This window comes from Cherax quadricarinatus, chromosome 3 (genome assembly GCF_038502225.1).
Source record: "Cherax quadricarinatus isolate ZL_2023a chromosome 3, ASM3850222v1, whole genome shotgun sequence".
Lineage (NCBI taxonomy): Eukaryota > Metazoa > Arthropoda > Malacostraca > Decapoda > Parastacidae > Cherax > Cherax quadricarinatus.
Genome location: NC_091294.1, coordinates 37,190,586 through 37,208,132, shown reverse-complemented (window position 1 = coordinate 37,208,132; position 17,547 = coordinate 37,190,586).

Below are 17,547 nucleotides of genomic sequence, written 5' to 3'. Positions count from 1 at the left end.
TCGCCGTATCTCCCATCTGCTTGACAGTAGGGGTTGCAAGATCCTGTACGAGGCACAAGTACGCTCGCACCTTTAGTTTGCTCCACTTTCTTGGTTTGCCTGCCCTCTCCCTCCCCATCTGCGACTGCTTGACAGAGTAGAGAACAGAGCAAGACGTCTCATCTCTCGCCTGGACCCATCCTGGATAGATCTGTCATTTCAGCAGAGCCTTCAACATAGGAGGGATGTGGGTGGCCTTACTGTTATGTACAAGGCCAATATTGTCAAAATAGCACACTTGGATCCACTTCGAGGACAGCGTGAAACAAGCTTTTATGCCACAAGACGGGCAGAAAGCAGCAACTTCACTCTGGCTGTACCCTTCTCCAGAACATCACTCCATCTGAGATCATACATACCCAGTATGACTCGAGTATGGAACACATTCGTACAGGATAATGATGTCAACGAGATAAAGTCAGTTGATCAAATGAAAATGCTGGCCCACAGATGGCTCCAACTTCATCCTGTTTCCTACTTGTATGTCTCATAACAATAAAAATGCTTTGAAATTAGCTGATGTAGGTAACAGCTCTTAGCTTGCCAATAAAGTTAGGAATCCTTAACCTGTAAATAGCTGTCAATAAAGCTGGGGATCCTTAACCTTGTCAAACTCTGTGTAAAAAAAAAAGGGAGAGAGAGAGAGAGAGAGAGAGAGAGAGAGACTATAGAGAGGGAAGTAAGAAGCAATACAGAGACAGGCGGAAAGAGGATTTGTGATTTGGGTTGATGGAACATTGCATTAGTGTTGAGAAAGAGGGAGCACGTAAGATTAAGATTAAGAAAAGAAGAAAATAAAGATAATAATATTAACAATAGTAATAATAGTAATACCAATAATAATAATAATAATAATAATAATAATAATAATAATAATAATAATAACAAAAATAATAATAATTTTTATTGTTATATTGCTATTTTTTTGACGTTGTTATTCCAATTATTATTATTATTATTATTATTATTATTATTATTATTATTATTATTATTATTATTGAAAAAAGAAGAAGACCAAGAAGGAAATAAAGAATGATAAGAGCCACAACAACAAGAAAAAGAAGTAAGAAGAAATGTTTGAAATAGAATAAGATAAACAGGCGGTAGAAACGATTTACTAACGAAGGCAAGGGAGAGAGAGAGAGAGAGAGAGAGAGAGAGAGAGAGACAGAGAGAGAGAGAGAGAGAGAGAGAGAGAGAGAGAGAGAGAGAGAGAGAGAGAGAGAGAGAGAGAGAGAGAGAAAGATCCTATTGGGGCAAGTGTTCCACAAGGAAGCGTGCTGGGTCCATTGTTATGGAATGTCTACTTCAACGACCTTCTTCATCTCATCCCAGAATCACATGCATATGCAGACGACTGTACACTGACATTCACTTATCCAAGAGAAGAAATGCCAGCTGCTCTAAGATACATCAATCACCAGCTGAGAGCTATATCAGCTTGGGGAAATAGATGGCAAGTAACATTTGCACCTGAGAAAACGCAAATGATGATCGTCTCTAGGCACCATGATGGTAATGCTGGTGCAGTAGTAAGGATGAATGGGAGGATGTTGGCACCTGGAGAAGAAGTTGATATCCTTGGGGTGAAATTTGACTCCAAACTAACCATGAAGAACCATGTTGTAAATCTTGCAAACAAGGCAGCCAGGAAGCTTACAGCACTTCGCCGTATCTCCCATCTGCTTGACAGTAGGAGTTGCAAGATTCTGTACGAGGTACAAGTACGCTCACACATTGAGTATGCTTCACTTTCTTGGTTTGCCTGCCCCTCTCTCATCTGCGACTGCTTGACAGAGTAGAGAAAAGAGCAAGACGTCTTATCTCTCGTCTGGACCCATCCTGGATAGATCTGTCATTTCAGCAGAGCCTTCAACATAGGAGGGATGTGGGTGGCCTTACTGTTATGTACAAGGCCAATATTGTCAAAGTACCACACTTGGATCCACTTCGAGGACAGCGTGAAACAAGCTTTTATGCCACAAGACGGGCAGAAAGCAGCAACTTCACTCTGGCTGTACCCTTCTCCAGAACATCACTCGAGTATGGAACACATTCGTACAGGATAATGATGTCAACGAGATAAAGTCAGTTGATCAAATGAAAATGCTGGCCCACAGATGGCTCCAACTTTATCCTGTTCCCTTCTTGTATGTCTCATAACAATAAAAATGCTTTCAAATGAGTTGATGTAGGTAACAGCTCTTAGCTTGCCAATAAAGTTAGGAATCCTTAACCTGTAAATAGCTTGTCAATAAAGCAAGGGATCCCTAACGTTGTCAAACCCTGTGTAAAAAAGAAGAGAGAGAGAGAGAGAGAGAGAGAGAGAGAGAGAGAGAGAGAGAGAGAGAGAGAGAGAGAGAGAGAGAGAGAGAGAGAGAGAGAGAGAGAGAGAGAGAGAGAGGGGGGGGGGAGGGAGGGGGAGAAAACCACAGACAGGCAAAGAAAAATTCTTCCAATCCTCCCCAGAACAATATAACTGCGGAGCATCGTCAGAGTGGCCTTTCACACCTGTGTTAACTATCCATTCTTATGGCGATGAAAATGGTAATACTGCAGTTTTTTTTAAAGGAATATGAATAATGCTAACGACATAATACCTATGTGGCTCGTACAGGACACAAACTGCCATAACTGGACAATGTAAGAGCGAGCTGCAAGGACTTCTAGCTGATAGACTGACAAATAGTTATTCTGGCTTTAAATTTGGCTTGCTGTCTTGTATAGTAGTGAGTATATTGAGTATTTTTCTTTCCGATGTGTATGCACGGAGTGCAGAAGTGAATATACATTTCGAGGGCGAGTTATACCAGCATGTAAAGTATACAATCAGAGTGTATACTTCAATTAATATATTTAGTATAAAAGTACCCCTGACTGGTGGTGTAGTACAGGTTACACTCTGCTTTAATGGCACTGGTGCAGTCGATAGGCTTTAAACCTAATAATCTATTCAAACAAACTATTCTCATGAGTATAATAATATTACTCAAGTTTGGAAGTAAGCTATTTTAAACGGCTGTTTAGCAAAGGAGACCCAAATGATTTCTGATCTACCAAGAAATCATTGTGCTGCTGTGTCAGACAAGCAGCATATTATCCATGGTATAACATCAATGATACATTTGTTTGATACAGTGGTGTTGCTGATACAGCAGCACTACTGTATTTTGGTACAGGGGAAGTCTTCAGCTATTCCTCTCATTTACTGGCCTTTTAAACCAGATCATTAGCAGTTCATTAATTACCATTACCTTTAGAGCTGAAAACCTATGTTAGGAGAATATATTTTGTATCTCAGTATTTTTTCCAAAAGTTTTATATTTCATTAATATTAGTGAAAAAAATTAAAAGCATATATATCTTTTCATTAACTTTCCGTAGTTGTTATAAAATGAGTGAATCCTACTATTTATAAAAATATGTAGTCCAGCTGACACCTGGAGATCAATATGACTCTGGAGAAGCTTGTCAGACACACAACGGAGGAGAGGGTGAGGCTTGAGGCCACATGTTCTGAGTGCATCTCAGGAGATGCATTCAGGAGAGCGTCAGGCAGGAGACATCTCCAGGGTGTGGAATGGAGACACAGCAGAGGGTGAGGCTGGAGACATCTCCGGGTGTCTGGTATGGAGACGCACTTAGACATCTCCAGGCTGTGATATCAACTTCCAGTCTTCCTTCTGGGCATCGTGTTATATAATATTTAAAGTCATGTCTCGCAAATGTGTCTAAACTTTCAGACATAACCTGTTACATCTATAAACTTTCAGACTGAACGTGCTATGTACCTTAATCTCCAGACTCAGTGTGTTATGTTTTATGAACATTCAGAACTAATGTTATTGTTTTTCATAAATATTAAGACTCTGATACTAGACACTGATATTATCAATAATATCCAACACAATCATTGCTTGTTAATTATCTCCGATGTTAATTGAGGATTTCCGACACCGTCACTGTATTATAATTTACAGCAAAACCACTGTGATCATTATTCATCTCCAACAATATCACTGTGATCATTATTCATCTCCAACAATATCACTGTTTATTGCCCGTCTCCAACAATATCACAGTGATTATTATTCATCTCCAACCATATCACTTTGTTTATTGCCAGTCTCCAACAATATCACAGTGATTATTATTCATCTCAACAATATCACTTTGTTTATTGCCCGTCTCCAACAATATCACAGTGATTATTATTCATCTCCAACCATATCACTTTGTTTATTGCCAGTCTCCAACAGTATCACAGTGATTATTATTCATCTTCAACACTGTCAAACTCTTATTTTTTACCCTCTCCATCACTGTTACTACCTTATTCATCTCCAGCACTGTGACTGCGCTTATTAATCACCCCCCAACAACACCACTGCGTTAATTAATAATCAGCAACACCACCACTATATTTATGAATCATTTCCAACAACACTTCTGTTTATTAATTAAACATCTCCAACAACACCACCACCACCACCACTGTGACTATTTCAGAGGCGGGTCATTCATCACGCCTCCAGCCTAGGATATTTGTCTGTATATTGTTTTCACATTCTATTTGCTTATAAATAATTTACAAATTATTCTTGTCTGTAAATAGTCTGTAAATTATGCCCGTCTGTAAATAGTATTTGCTTGCAAAATGTCTGTAAATCATATTTGTCAGTAAGTCTTTAAAAAGAAAATCCTCAGTTTGTACTGGTCTGCAGTGAAGTTCGTAAATTTGTAATAATACGAATGTAAACGACTCATCGTGCGCCAGTGGTAAGCCTAGTATAATGTTCAACCCATTGATAGGTTAGGAAGGTTTGTCAGGAAACAGGACAAGTGTTTCCTGACACAGGTCTTAGTCACATAATGTACCACAGCTGGAGCTTTTGGTTCGAAGCCTTCCGCTGGCTTACCCGCCCGTCCCTTTAAAGATTTACGGTTGTAATTACAATTAGTACAAAATTTTTGTTTTCAACTAAATATTACGTACATGGTCTTTCAATGGTCTTTATCACAATATCATCAATAATAATAGTTAAAACAGTAACAGCAATAATATAAACAATAACAAAAATAATAAAGAATAACACAAAGATTTACAAATAAAACAACAACAGCAGCAGCAGCCACAATAACAGCAATAATAATGTCGACCAGAAAAAAATATCGGTGTACCATTAAAAAAAAAAAAAAAAAAAAAAAATCCAATCGTAGAAAATGGGAAATGAACTCATTACGGCCAATCAAAAATTGTTTCATTAGAATGACAAATTCACTAAATTCTCCAGTTTCTCGCTCAAGCATGAAGAAAAAATCAATTGGTACCTAAAATAGAAAAAAAAAATCGGTAATTTTATATGAAATGATATTCCTTAAAATGAGAGAATTTGCGTTAGTAAACAACGGGATGGACAGAGAGAGAGAGAGAGAGAGAGAGAGAGAGAGAGAGAGAGAGAGAGAGAGAGAGAGAGAGAGAGAGAGAGAGAGAGAGAGAGAGAGAGAGAGATAAGAAGATGAGGGAAGTTGTCCAATTCTGCCCGAGCAATTAGCAAGGAGGAAGATAAGGCTTCGGCAGCAATAATGAAGGTGTAGGGAGATAAGAATTCTGTGGCGGTTATTAGGGACGGAAGGAATCTTAGTGAGGGTTCCGTTGTAACTGGTAGAGCATACGAGGCAGGTAGAAATATAAATAATGATGATGATGATAATAATAATAATAATAATAATAATAATAATAATAATAATAATAATAATAATAATAAATAGCAACGCTATTCTTGCCGAATAAGGCGAACTAAAATTAATTAATAATAATAAAAGGATGATGATAATGATGAAGCAAAGAAAAGGAAGCAAAAGAAGAAGAAGAAGAAGAAGAAAAGGAAGAGAGAAAAAGAATGATACTAAAATGATTACTAAATATTGATATAAATACATTTTAAAATGTACTAAATTAAATTTAAGATATGCGAAATTAATTTAGTTGGTTTAATACCGTTAAAACTAAAACAGTAATATACCAACAAAGACAAGACAATAATACAAGACTTTGTATAAAAACTATCAACTAATACATATAAAATACACGAAATCAATGATAAATATATATATATATATATATATATATATATATATATATATATATATATATATATATATATATATATATATATATATATATATATATATATATATATATCGTGCCGAATAAGTAAATCTTGCTATTTTGGCTTAAATAGCAACGATATTCTTGCCGAATAAGGCAAGCGAAAATTTGTGTATGTAATAATTTCGCAAAAATCATTTTGAATTTAACGAAAAATATATATTTCATTGTGTTTGTTTATTATTAAATTATTTTAAACTTATATAAAATATATTTAGTTGGAGTAGGCTATATTAAATTGAGCTTGTTTTAGTAAGGTCAGGTAAGTTTCCTAAGATTCATTTGGCACAAAATCATTAATTTTTACATTAACATAAATGAAAAAAATATATCTTTAAATGTATGAGAAAATTTTAGAAAGGACTTAATTTTAAATGAGTTCTTGCTAATTGACAAGTTATATATATATATATATATATATATATATATATGTATATATACATATATTATATATATATGTATATATGTATATATATATATATATATGTCGTGCCGAATAGGCAGACCTTGCGATCTTGGCTTAAATAGCAACGCTCATTTTGCCAGATAGGGCAAGTGAAAATTTGTGTATGTAATAATTTCGCCAAAATCATTCTGAACCTAACGAAAAAAAAATATTTCACTGTGTTTGTTTAGTATTAAATTATTGTAAACAAATCTAAAATATATTTAGTTGGGTTAGGCTAAAATAAATTGCGTTTGTTATAATAAGGTTAGGTAAGTTTTCTAAGTCCCTTTTGGTGCAAAATTATAAATTTTTACATCAATATTAATGAAAAAAATATATCTTTAAACGTATAAGAGAAAATTTTAAAAAGGACTTAATTTTAAATGAGTTCTTGCTAATTGACCAGTTTTACATATTCGGCACGACATATATATATATATATATATATATATATATATATATATATATATATATATATATATATATATATATATATATATATATATATATATATTTTCAACAAACTGGCCGTATCCCACCAAGGCGGGGTGGCCCAAAAAGAAAAATGAAAGTTTCTCTTTAAATTTAGTAATTTATACAGGAGAAGGGGTTACTAGCCCCTTGCTCCTGGCATTTTAGTCGCCTCTTTCAACACGCATGGCTTACGGAGGAAGAATTCCGTTCCACTTCCCCATGGAGATACAGAAAATAAACAAGAACAAGAACTAGTAAGAAAATAGAAGAAAACCCAGAGGGGTGTGTGTATATATATATGCTTGTACATGTATGTGTAGTGTGACCTAAGTGTAAGTAGAAGTAGCAAGATGTACCTGAAACCTTGCATGTTTACGAGACAAAAAATGGACACCAGCAATCCTACCATCATGTAAAACAATTACAGGCTTTCGTTTTACACTCACTTGGCAGGACGGTAGTACCTCCCTGGGCGGTTGCTGTCTACCAACCTACTACCTAGGACATATATATATATACACATATATACACATATATATATATACACATATATACACATATATATATATATATATATATATATATATATATGTATATATATGTGTATATATATATATATATATATAATATTTAGGGTGAGTTCAACAACGACCTTAATTCAAGCTGTTTCATAAAAGCTAAAAGGATCTGATGCTGACTAAAAACGAGTTTAAAGACTATGTAAGACTTGACTCGTTGTTTTGCCTCAGTCAGTGATGCTGAGGATGTCTCTCTGCACTCTCCTCTCAGTCAATCATTTTAACTTTATTCTTTTGTTAGACGTTTGAAAGCTTTCACTTGCCCTATGTGTCTGTGACACACACTAACACACACACACACACACACACACACACACACACACACACACTAACACACAAACGCACACACACACACACACACACATACACACACAGACACACACACACACACACGCACACACACACACACTAACACACACACGCACACACACACACACACACACACACACACACTAACACACACACGCACACACACACACACACGCACACACACACACACACACTAACACACACGCACACACGCGCATACACACACACACACACATACACACACACACCAGAGTACGAAAGTTGCTTTATATAGTCATAAAAATAGTTTAATCCCATATAAGTAATAGCGTTTAGCTTCCAGATAATAACGTGAGCTTCCAAATAACAGCATAAGCTTCAAACTGGTAAATAAAGAGAACTAATCTTACGATAACAAGCAAATCCTCTACAAGAGTGATTAGATTATGTATCGAGTAAATGGTTTACGTATCACAGAAATTTTCCATCTCTCCTGGAAGACAAGTATTGCTAAAGAAGACATGAACAGGATGCTGAGGATGTCTAGACAGAAACTCAAAAAAATAATAGGTAGCTTTAGAAATAAGATGAATGTTATTGATAGTGGATTTATGTTACTTAAGTTAAGCTGCCTACCTTGTAGTGTTTGGTGGGTAGTACTAGTGTTTGGTGGGTAGTACTAGTGTATAGTGGGTGGTACTAGTGTTTGGTGGGTAGTACTAGTGTATGGTGGATAACACTAGTGTTTGGTGGGTAGTACTAGTGTTTGGTGGGTAGTACTAGTGTATGGTGGATAGCACTAGTGTTTTGTGGGTAGTACTAGTGTATGGTGGGTGGTACTAGTGTTCGGTAGATAGTACTAGTGTGTGGTGGATAACACTAGTGTTTGGTGGGTAGTACTAGTGTTTGGTGGGTAGTACTAGTGTTTGGTGGGTAGTACTAGTGTTTGGTGGGTAGTACTAGTGTTTGGTGGGTAGTACTAGTGTATGGTGGGTGGTACTAGTGTTTGGTGGATAGTACTAGTGTTTGGTGGGTAGTACCAGTGTTTGGTGGGTAGTACTAGTGTTTGATGGGTAGTACTAGTGTTTGGTGGGTAGTACTAGTGTTTGGTGGGTAGTACTAGTGTATGGTGGATAGCACTAGTGTTTGGTGGGTAGTAAGATAAGATAAGATTTCGTTCGGATTTTTAACCCCGGAGGTTTAGCCACCCAGGATAACCCAAGAAAGTCAGTGCGTCATCGAGGACTGTCTAACTTATTTCCATTGGGGTCCTTAATCTTGTCCCCCAGGATGCGACCCACACCAGTCGACTAACACCCAGGTACCTATTTGCTGCTAGGTGAACAGGACAATAGGTGTAAGGAAACGTGTCGGAATTTCCACCCGCCGGGAATCGAACCCGGGCCCTCCGTGTGTGAAGGGGGAGTTTTAGCCACCAGACCACCGGGCACTAGTGTTTGGTGGGTAGTACTAGTGTTTGGTGGGTAGTACTAGTGTTTGGTGGGTAGTACTAGTGTATGGTGGATAGCACTAGTGTTTGGTGGGTAGTACTAGTGTATGGTGGATAGCACTAGTGTTTGGTGGGTAGTACTAGTGTTTGGTGGGTAGTACTAGTGTTTGGTGGGTAGTACTAGTGTATGGTGGATAGCACTAGTGTTTGGTGGGTAGCACTAGTGTATGGTGGGTAGTACTAGTGCTTGGTGGGTAGTATTAGTGTTTGGTGGGTGGCACTAGTGTATGGTGGATAGCACTAGTGTATGGTGGGTAGCACTAGTGTATGGTGGGTAGCACTAGTGTTTGGTGGGTAGCACTAGTGTTTGGTGGGTAGCACTAGTGTTTGGTGGGTGGCACTAGTGTATGGTGGATAGCACTAGTGTATGGTGGGTAGCACTAGTGTTTGGTGGGTGGCACTAGTGTATGGTGGATAGCACTAGTGTTTGGTGGGTAGCACTAGTGTTTGGTGGATAACACTAGTGTATGCTGGGTAGCACTAGTGTTTGGTGGGTGGCACTAGTGTATGGTGGGTAGCACTAGTGTATGGTGGGTATCACTAGTGTATGGTGGGTAGCACTAGTGTATGGTGGGTGGCACTAGTGTTATGTGGGTAGCACTAGTGTTTGGTGGGTAGCACTAGTATATGGTGGGTAGCACTAGTGTATGGTGGGTAGCACTAGTGTTATGTGGGTAGCACTAGTGTTTGGTGGGTAGCACTAGTATATGGTGGGTAGCACTAGTGTATGGTGGGTAGCACTAGTGTTCGGTGGGTAGCACTAGTGTTTGGTGGGTAGCACTAGTGTATGGTGGATAGCACTAGTGTTTGGAGGAGAGCACTAGTGTTTGGTGGGTGGCACTAGTGTATGGTGGGTAGCACTAGTGTATGGTGGGTAGCACTAGTGTATGGTGGGTAGCACTAGTGTATGGTGGGTAGCACTAGTGTATGGTGGGTAGCACTAGTGTATGGTGGATAGCACTAGTGTTTGGTGGGTAGTACTAGTGTTTGGTGGGTAGCACTAGTGTTTGGTGGGTCGCACTAGTGTATGGTGGGTAGCACTAGTGTTTGGTGGTTAGCACTAGTGTTTGGTGGGTAGCACTAGTGTTTGGTGGGTGGCACTAGTGTATGGTGGGTGGCACTAGTGTATGGTGGATAGCACTAGTGTATGGTGGGTAGCACTAGTGTATGGTGGGTAGCACTAGTGTTTGGTGGGTAGCACTAGTGTTTGGTGGGTAGCACTAGTGTTTGATGGGTGGCACTAGTGTATGGTGGATAGCACTAGTGTATGGTGGGTAGCACTAGTGTTTGGTGGGTGGCACTAGTGTATGGTGGATAGCACTAGTGTATGGTGGGTAGCACTAGTGTATGGTGGTTGGCACTAGTGTATGGTGGATAGCACTAGTGTATGGTGGGTAGCACTAGTGTTTGGTGGGTGGCACTAGTGTATGGTGGATAGCACTAGTGTTTGGTGGGTACCACTAGTGTTTGGTGGATAGCACTAGTGTATGGTAGGTAGCACTAGTGTTTGGTGGGTGGCACTAGTGTATGGTGGATAGCACTAGTGTATGGTGGGTAGCACTAGTGTATGGTGGGTAGCACTAGTGTATGGTGGGTAGCACTAGTGTATGGTGGGTAGCACTAGTGTTATGTGGGTAGCACTAGTGTTTGGTGGGTAGCACTAGTATATGGTGGGTAGCACTAGTGTATGGCGGGTAGCACTAGTGTTCGGTGGGTAGCACTAGTGTCTGGTGGGTAGCACTAGTGTATGGTGGATAGCACAAGTGTTTGGTGGATAGCACTAGTGTTTGGTGGGTGGCACTAGTGTATGGTGGATAGCACTAGTGTATGGTGGGTAGCACTAGTGTATGGTGGGTAGCACTAGTGTATGGTGGGTAGCACTAGTGTATGGTGGGTAGCACTAGTGTATGGTGGATAGCACTAGTGTTTGGTGGGTAGTAGTAGTGTTTGGTGGGTTGCACTAGTGTTTGGTGGGTGGCACTAGTGTATGGTGGGTAGCACTAGTGTTTGGTGGATAGCACTAGTGTTTGGTGGGTAGCACTAGTGTTTGGTGGATAGCACTAGTGTATGGTGGGTAGCACTAGTGTTTGGTGGGTGGCACTAGTGTATGGTGGATAGCACTAGTGTATGGTGGGTAGCACTAGTGTATGGTGGGTAGCACTAGTGTATGGTGGGTAGCACTAGTGTATGGTGGGTAGCACTAGTGTTTGGTGGGTGGCACTAGTGTATGGTGGATAGCACTAGTGTATGGTGGGTAGCACTAGTGTATGGTGGGTAGCACTAGTGTATGGTGGGTAGCACTAGTGTATGGTGGGTAGCACTAGTGTTATGTGGGTAGCACTAGTGTTTGGTGGGTAGCACTAGTGTTCGGTGGGTAGCACTAGTGTTTGGTGGGTAGCACTAGTGTATGGTGGATAGCACAAGTGTTTGGTGGATAGCACTAGTGTTTGGTGGGTGGCACTAGTGTATGGTGGATAGCACTAGTGTATGGTGGGTAGCACTAGTGTATGGTGGGTAGCACTAGTGTTTGGTGGGTAGCACTAGTGTTTGGTGGGTAGCACTAGTGTTTGATGGGTGGCACTAGTGTATGGTGGATAGCACTAGTGTATGGTGGGTAGCACTAGTGTTTGGTGGGTGGCACTAGTGTATGGTGGATAGCACTAGTGTATGGTGGGTAGCACTAGTGTATGGTGGTTGGCACTAGTGTATGGTGGATAGCACTAGTGTATGGTGGGTAGCACTAGTGTTTGGTGGGTGGCACTAGTGTATGGTGGATAGCACTAGTGTTTGGTGGGTAGCACTAGTGTTTGGTGGATAGCACTAGTGTATGGTAGGTAGCACTAGTGTTTGGTGGGTGGCACTAGTGTATGGTGGATAGCACTAGTGTATGGTGGGTAGCACTAGTGTATGGTGGGTAGCACTAGTGTATGGTGGGTAGCACTAGTGTATGGTGGGTAGCACTAGTGTTATGTGGGTAGCACTAGTGTTTGGTGGGTAGCACTAGTATATGGTGGGTAGCACTAGTGTATGGCGGGTAGCACTAGTGTTCGGTGGGTAGCACTAGTGTTTGGTGGGTAGCACTAGTGTATGGTGGATAGCACAAGTGTTTGGTGGATAGCACTAGTGTTTGGTGGGTGGCACTAGTGTATGGTGGATAGCACTAGTGTATGGTGGGTAGCACTAGTGTATGGTGGGTAGCACTAGTGTATGGTGGGTAGCACTAGTGTATGGTGGGTAGCACTAGTGTATGGTGGATAGCACTAGTGTTTGGTGGGTAGTACTAGTGTTTGGTGGGTAGCACTAGTGTTTGGTGGGTGGCACTAGTGTATGGTGGGTAGCACTAGTGTTTGGTGGATAGCACTAGTGTTTGGTGGGTAGCACTAGTGTTTGGTGGGTGGCACTAGTGTATGGTGGGTAGCACTAGTGTTATGTGGGTAGCACTAGTGTTTGGTGGGTAGCACTAGTGTTCGGTGGGTAGCACTAGTGTTTGGTGGGTAGCACTAGTGTATGGTGGATAGCACAAGTGTTTGGTGGGTAGTACTAGTGTTTGGTGGGTAGCACTAGTGTTTGGTGGGTGGCACTAGTGTATGGTGGGCAGCACTAGTGTATGGTGGGTAGTACTAGTGTTTGGTGGGTAGCACTAGTGTTTCGTGGATAGCACTAGTGTTTGGTGGGTAGCACTAGTGTTTGGTGGATAGCACTAGTGTATGGTGGGTAGCACTAGTGTTTGGTGGGTGGCACTAGTGTATGGTGGATAGCACTAGTGTATGGTGGGTAGCACTAGTGTATGGTGGGTAGCACTAGTGTATGGTGGGTAGCACTAGTGTATGGTGGGTAGCACTAGTGTTATGTGGGTAGCACTAGTGTTTGGTGGGTAGCACTAGTGTTCGGTGGGTAGCACTAGTGTTTGGTGGGTAGCACTAGTGTATGGTGGATAGCACAAGTGTTTGGTGGATAGCACTAGTGTTTGGTGGGTGGCACTAGTGTATGGTGGATAGCACTAGTGTATGGTGGGTAGCACTAGTGTATGGTGGGTAGCACTAGTGTATGGTGGGTAGCACTAGTGTATGGTGGGTAGCACTAGTGTATGGTGGATAGCACTAGTGTTTGGTGGGTAGTACTAGTGTTTGGTGGGTAGCACTAGTGTTTGGTGGGTCGCACTAGTGTATGGTGGGTAGCACTAGTGTTTGGTGGCTAGCACTAGTGTTTGGTGGGTAGCACTAGTGTTTGGTGGGTGGCACTAGTGTATGGTGGGCAGCACTAGTGTATGGTGGGTAGTACTAGTGTTTGGTGGGTAGCACTAGTGTTTGGTGGATAGCACTAGTGTTTGGTGGGTAGCACTAGTGTTTGGTGGGTGGCACTAGTGTATGGTGGGCAGTACTAGTGTATGGTGGGTAGTACTAGTGTTTGGTGGGTAGCACTAGTGTTTGGTGGGTAATACTAGTGTTTGGTGGGTAGCACTAGTGTTTGGTCGGTAGCACTAGTGTTTGGTCGGTAGCACTAGTGTTTGGTGGGTAGCACTAGTGTTTGGTGAGTAGCACTATTGTTTGGTGGATGGCACTAGTGTTTGGTGGGTAGAACTAGTGTTTGGTGGGTAGCACTAGTGTTTGGTGGGTAGCACTAATGTTTGGTGGGTAGCACTATTGTTTGTTGAGTAGCACTTGTGTTTGGTGAGTAACACTATTGTTTGGTGGGTAGCACTAGTGTTTGGTGGAGAACTCTAGTGTTTGGTGGAGAGCATTAGTGTTTAGAGGAGAGCACTAGTGTTTAGGGGAGAACACTAGTGTTTATAGTAGAGTACTAGTGTTTGGTGGATTCCACATCAGCATCGTATAGATGTAGTGATCCCAGAGAGAATGACGTCCACACTCCACCAGCTACAGGATCAAACACAGACTATTAGATAAATGAACACATGCTCGCCAAGCCTTAGTGTACATGTCCCGAGTAAGGATATATACTTAACGAACAGTTGTGTTGGTGAGAGGGAGACCCAGGTAGAAAGGTAACAAGAAAGATGTACCATAAAGATGAACAATGTACAACGATGTTCAAGTGTGTAAATTCAGAAAACACTTGGCAATACAAATATTGTAATAAAGTTGGCAGAATTACCGACAATATGTAAAGTAAAAGGACACAAGTGCAACTAATGTGACATTTATTGTGGCAACGTTTCGCTCTCCAGGAGCCATTAAGCCATTACGTAATGGCTTGATAAAGCTCCTGGAGAGCGAAACGTTGCCACAATAAATGTCACATTAGTTGCACTTGTGCCCTTTTACAATACAAATATTTTTGGCGGAACCTCGTCTTATCAAAATGGAAACTCTGTTTAGTTTGCTTTACATTCGTGAGTCACGGGCTGTTCTCTCTTCTTATGTTTAGGTGTGTTACTCACGCCTGAACATTGTAAGGGATTATCTTCTATGACTAGCGACTTGTCGCACTTGCCCCAAAACCAGTGCAAGTAATAAGAACTATGGAAAGGAGGAACACTGCTGTCGGCCTGTTGGCCCATACTAGGCAGGTCCTGCCGAGTAGGGCAATAGAGACTAACCTTAGTTAGCTCTGGCAAGGGACTGGACAAATATATGAGTGAAAAGAGCTGGGTTTAATTAGTACCTGAGGCACTATAGGAATTATTATTATAATCAAAAAGAAACGCTAAATCCCAAGGGTTATACAGCGGCACTATAGGAAATTCTTGGGTAGTTTTGGAAGAAGGATGGACAAATACGTGGGTGAGAATGAATGATTTGATAAGAACTGTACTTTGAGTGCTGACCTGTACTTAACTCTGTGAAGAAGTGTCTTGTTTGCTCCCGTGGACTGAACAAGATGCCCTCCATCGAGCAACTTTACCAGCAACTTAAGGAAGAATTGAAGGCAGCGAAGATGGAGATACGGCGATTGACCGAGGAAAACAAGAGGATTCGTAGTAGTCCTCCTGTTTCGAGTCCTCAGGTCAAGAAGGGATCGTGGTCAGTGGCTGGACAGCAGGGGACGACGAAGTTGACGATCAAGAAGACGAATGGAAAGCCAGAAACGATGAAGAAGAAAGAGACTGCTGTGGAAACTCCCGTGGAAACCTCCAACGCATTCTCGGTGCTACCCGACGAATGTGAGTCTACTACTGGGATCGTCACGACGAACGACAACAAGGAAGGTAAGAATATTGTTGTTGTTGGGGATAGCCAGGTTAGATACATGGATAGGGCATTCTGCTTGAAGGACAGGAGTAGGAGACAAAGGGTATGCTTTCCTGGGGCTGGGATGGAGGACATTGTTAGCCGGCTTGACAACATCATGAACGGTAATGGGATCAATCCTATTATTTGCCTCAGTGCTGGAGGCAATGATGTTGGCAAGCGTAGAAGTGAGGATTTAGTTAGAAAGTTCAGGACAGCTATAGACATGATTAGGAAGAAGGGGGGGCGCCCTGTTATATGTGGCATTTTGCCAAGAAGAGGTGTTGGTAATGAATGGTTGTCCAGAGCAATTGGTATTAATTGTTGGCTGGATAAACACTGTAAGGATAATGCAGTACCATTCATTGACAACTGGGACAACTTCTATGGCCGAAATGACATGTATGCCAGGGATGGGGTTCACTTATCCAGGGCAGGTGTGGGTTTTCTTGCTAACTCAGTTGAGGGGGTTGTTAGGACTTTAAACTAGGATTAGTTAGAGGTATGGGTTTAGAAATGATTAATAATGAGTATGGATATATTGACTTATGCTCTGATATTAAGAATCTTAATAGTAACTGTCATGGAGTAACTCTGGGTAATGATAATTTCAGAAATTGTGTAAAAACAAAGATGAATAGGAAAAATGTGCAGAAGAAAAAACATATGATGGTATTTTATGCTAACAGCCGAAGTGCAAGAAATAAAATTAATGAACTACGTTTGGTAGCATGTGCTGGGAACTTTGATATCATTGCATTAACTGAAACTTGGTATGATTTAAAGAGTCGGGATATGACTGCTGAGTGTAATATTCAGGGATTTAAGTTATTCAATGTGGATAGATGTAATGGGAAGGGGGGAGGAGTTGCATTGTATGTTCGAGAAAATATTAATTGTTGCATAAAAAAAGGTATAAAAATAGATGGAGCAGTAACAGAGTCTGTTTGGGTAGAGTTCGTGGAGGGTCAAGAAAAACTAATTCTAGGTGTAATATACCGACCTCCAGGCTTGGATCACGATAGAGGGAGACTTCTTTGGGACGAAATTGTTAGGGCTTCTGGACACAGTAACGTAGTCATAGTAGGGGATTTTAACTTTAGCCAAATTGACTGGAATTCTTTGACAGGTAATCTAGAGTCCAGTGACTTCATGGAAACAGTTCAGGACTGTTTTCTGAAACAGAGTGTAACTGAACCTACCAGGGGTAATAATTTGCTAGACCTAGTCTTGTCAAATAAGGAAACACTAGTGAATAATCTGGAGATCACTGAAGAGCTTGGTGCAAGTGATCACAAATCCATCACCTTCAGCATTAATTGGGAATGCAAGAATAATGATAATACAGTAAAAATCCCCGATTTTCGTTCTGCCGATTATAATGGACTTAGGGAACATCTGTCTAATCTTGATTGGGGTTATCTAGCTAATGATTTTATTGACGATAATCATACTTATGAATATGAAGGGATCTGCTTTTATGATTGTTTTCTTAATAATGTACACAGTGCCCAGAGTATATACATTCCCCAGAGAGAAATTAGGTCTAATAATAACGATCCCAAATGGGTTAACAGGAGGTTAAAGCATCTATTAGGGGAGAAAAGGGGAATTTATAGGCGCATCAGAAGAGGAGAGGTTAACCTTACTGACCAATATGTTCAGCTTAAGAGAGAAGTAAAAAAGGCGATTAGAAAGGCTAAACGTGACTATGAAATTAGAGTCGCTAATGAATCAAAGACTAATCCAAAGGGGTTCTTTCAAGTGTATAGGACGAAGGTGAAGGAAAAAGTAGGACCTCTGAAATCTGGGAATGGACAGCTGACGGATAATGAACTGGAAATGTG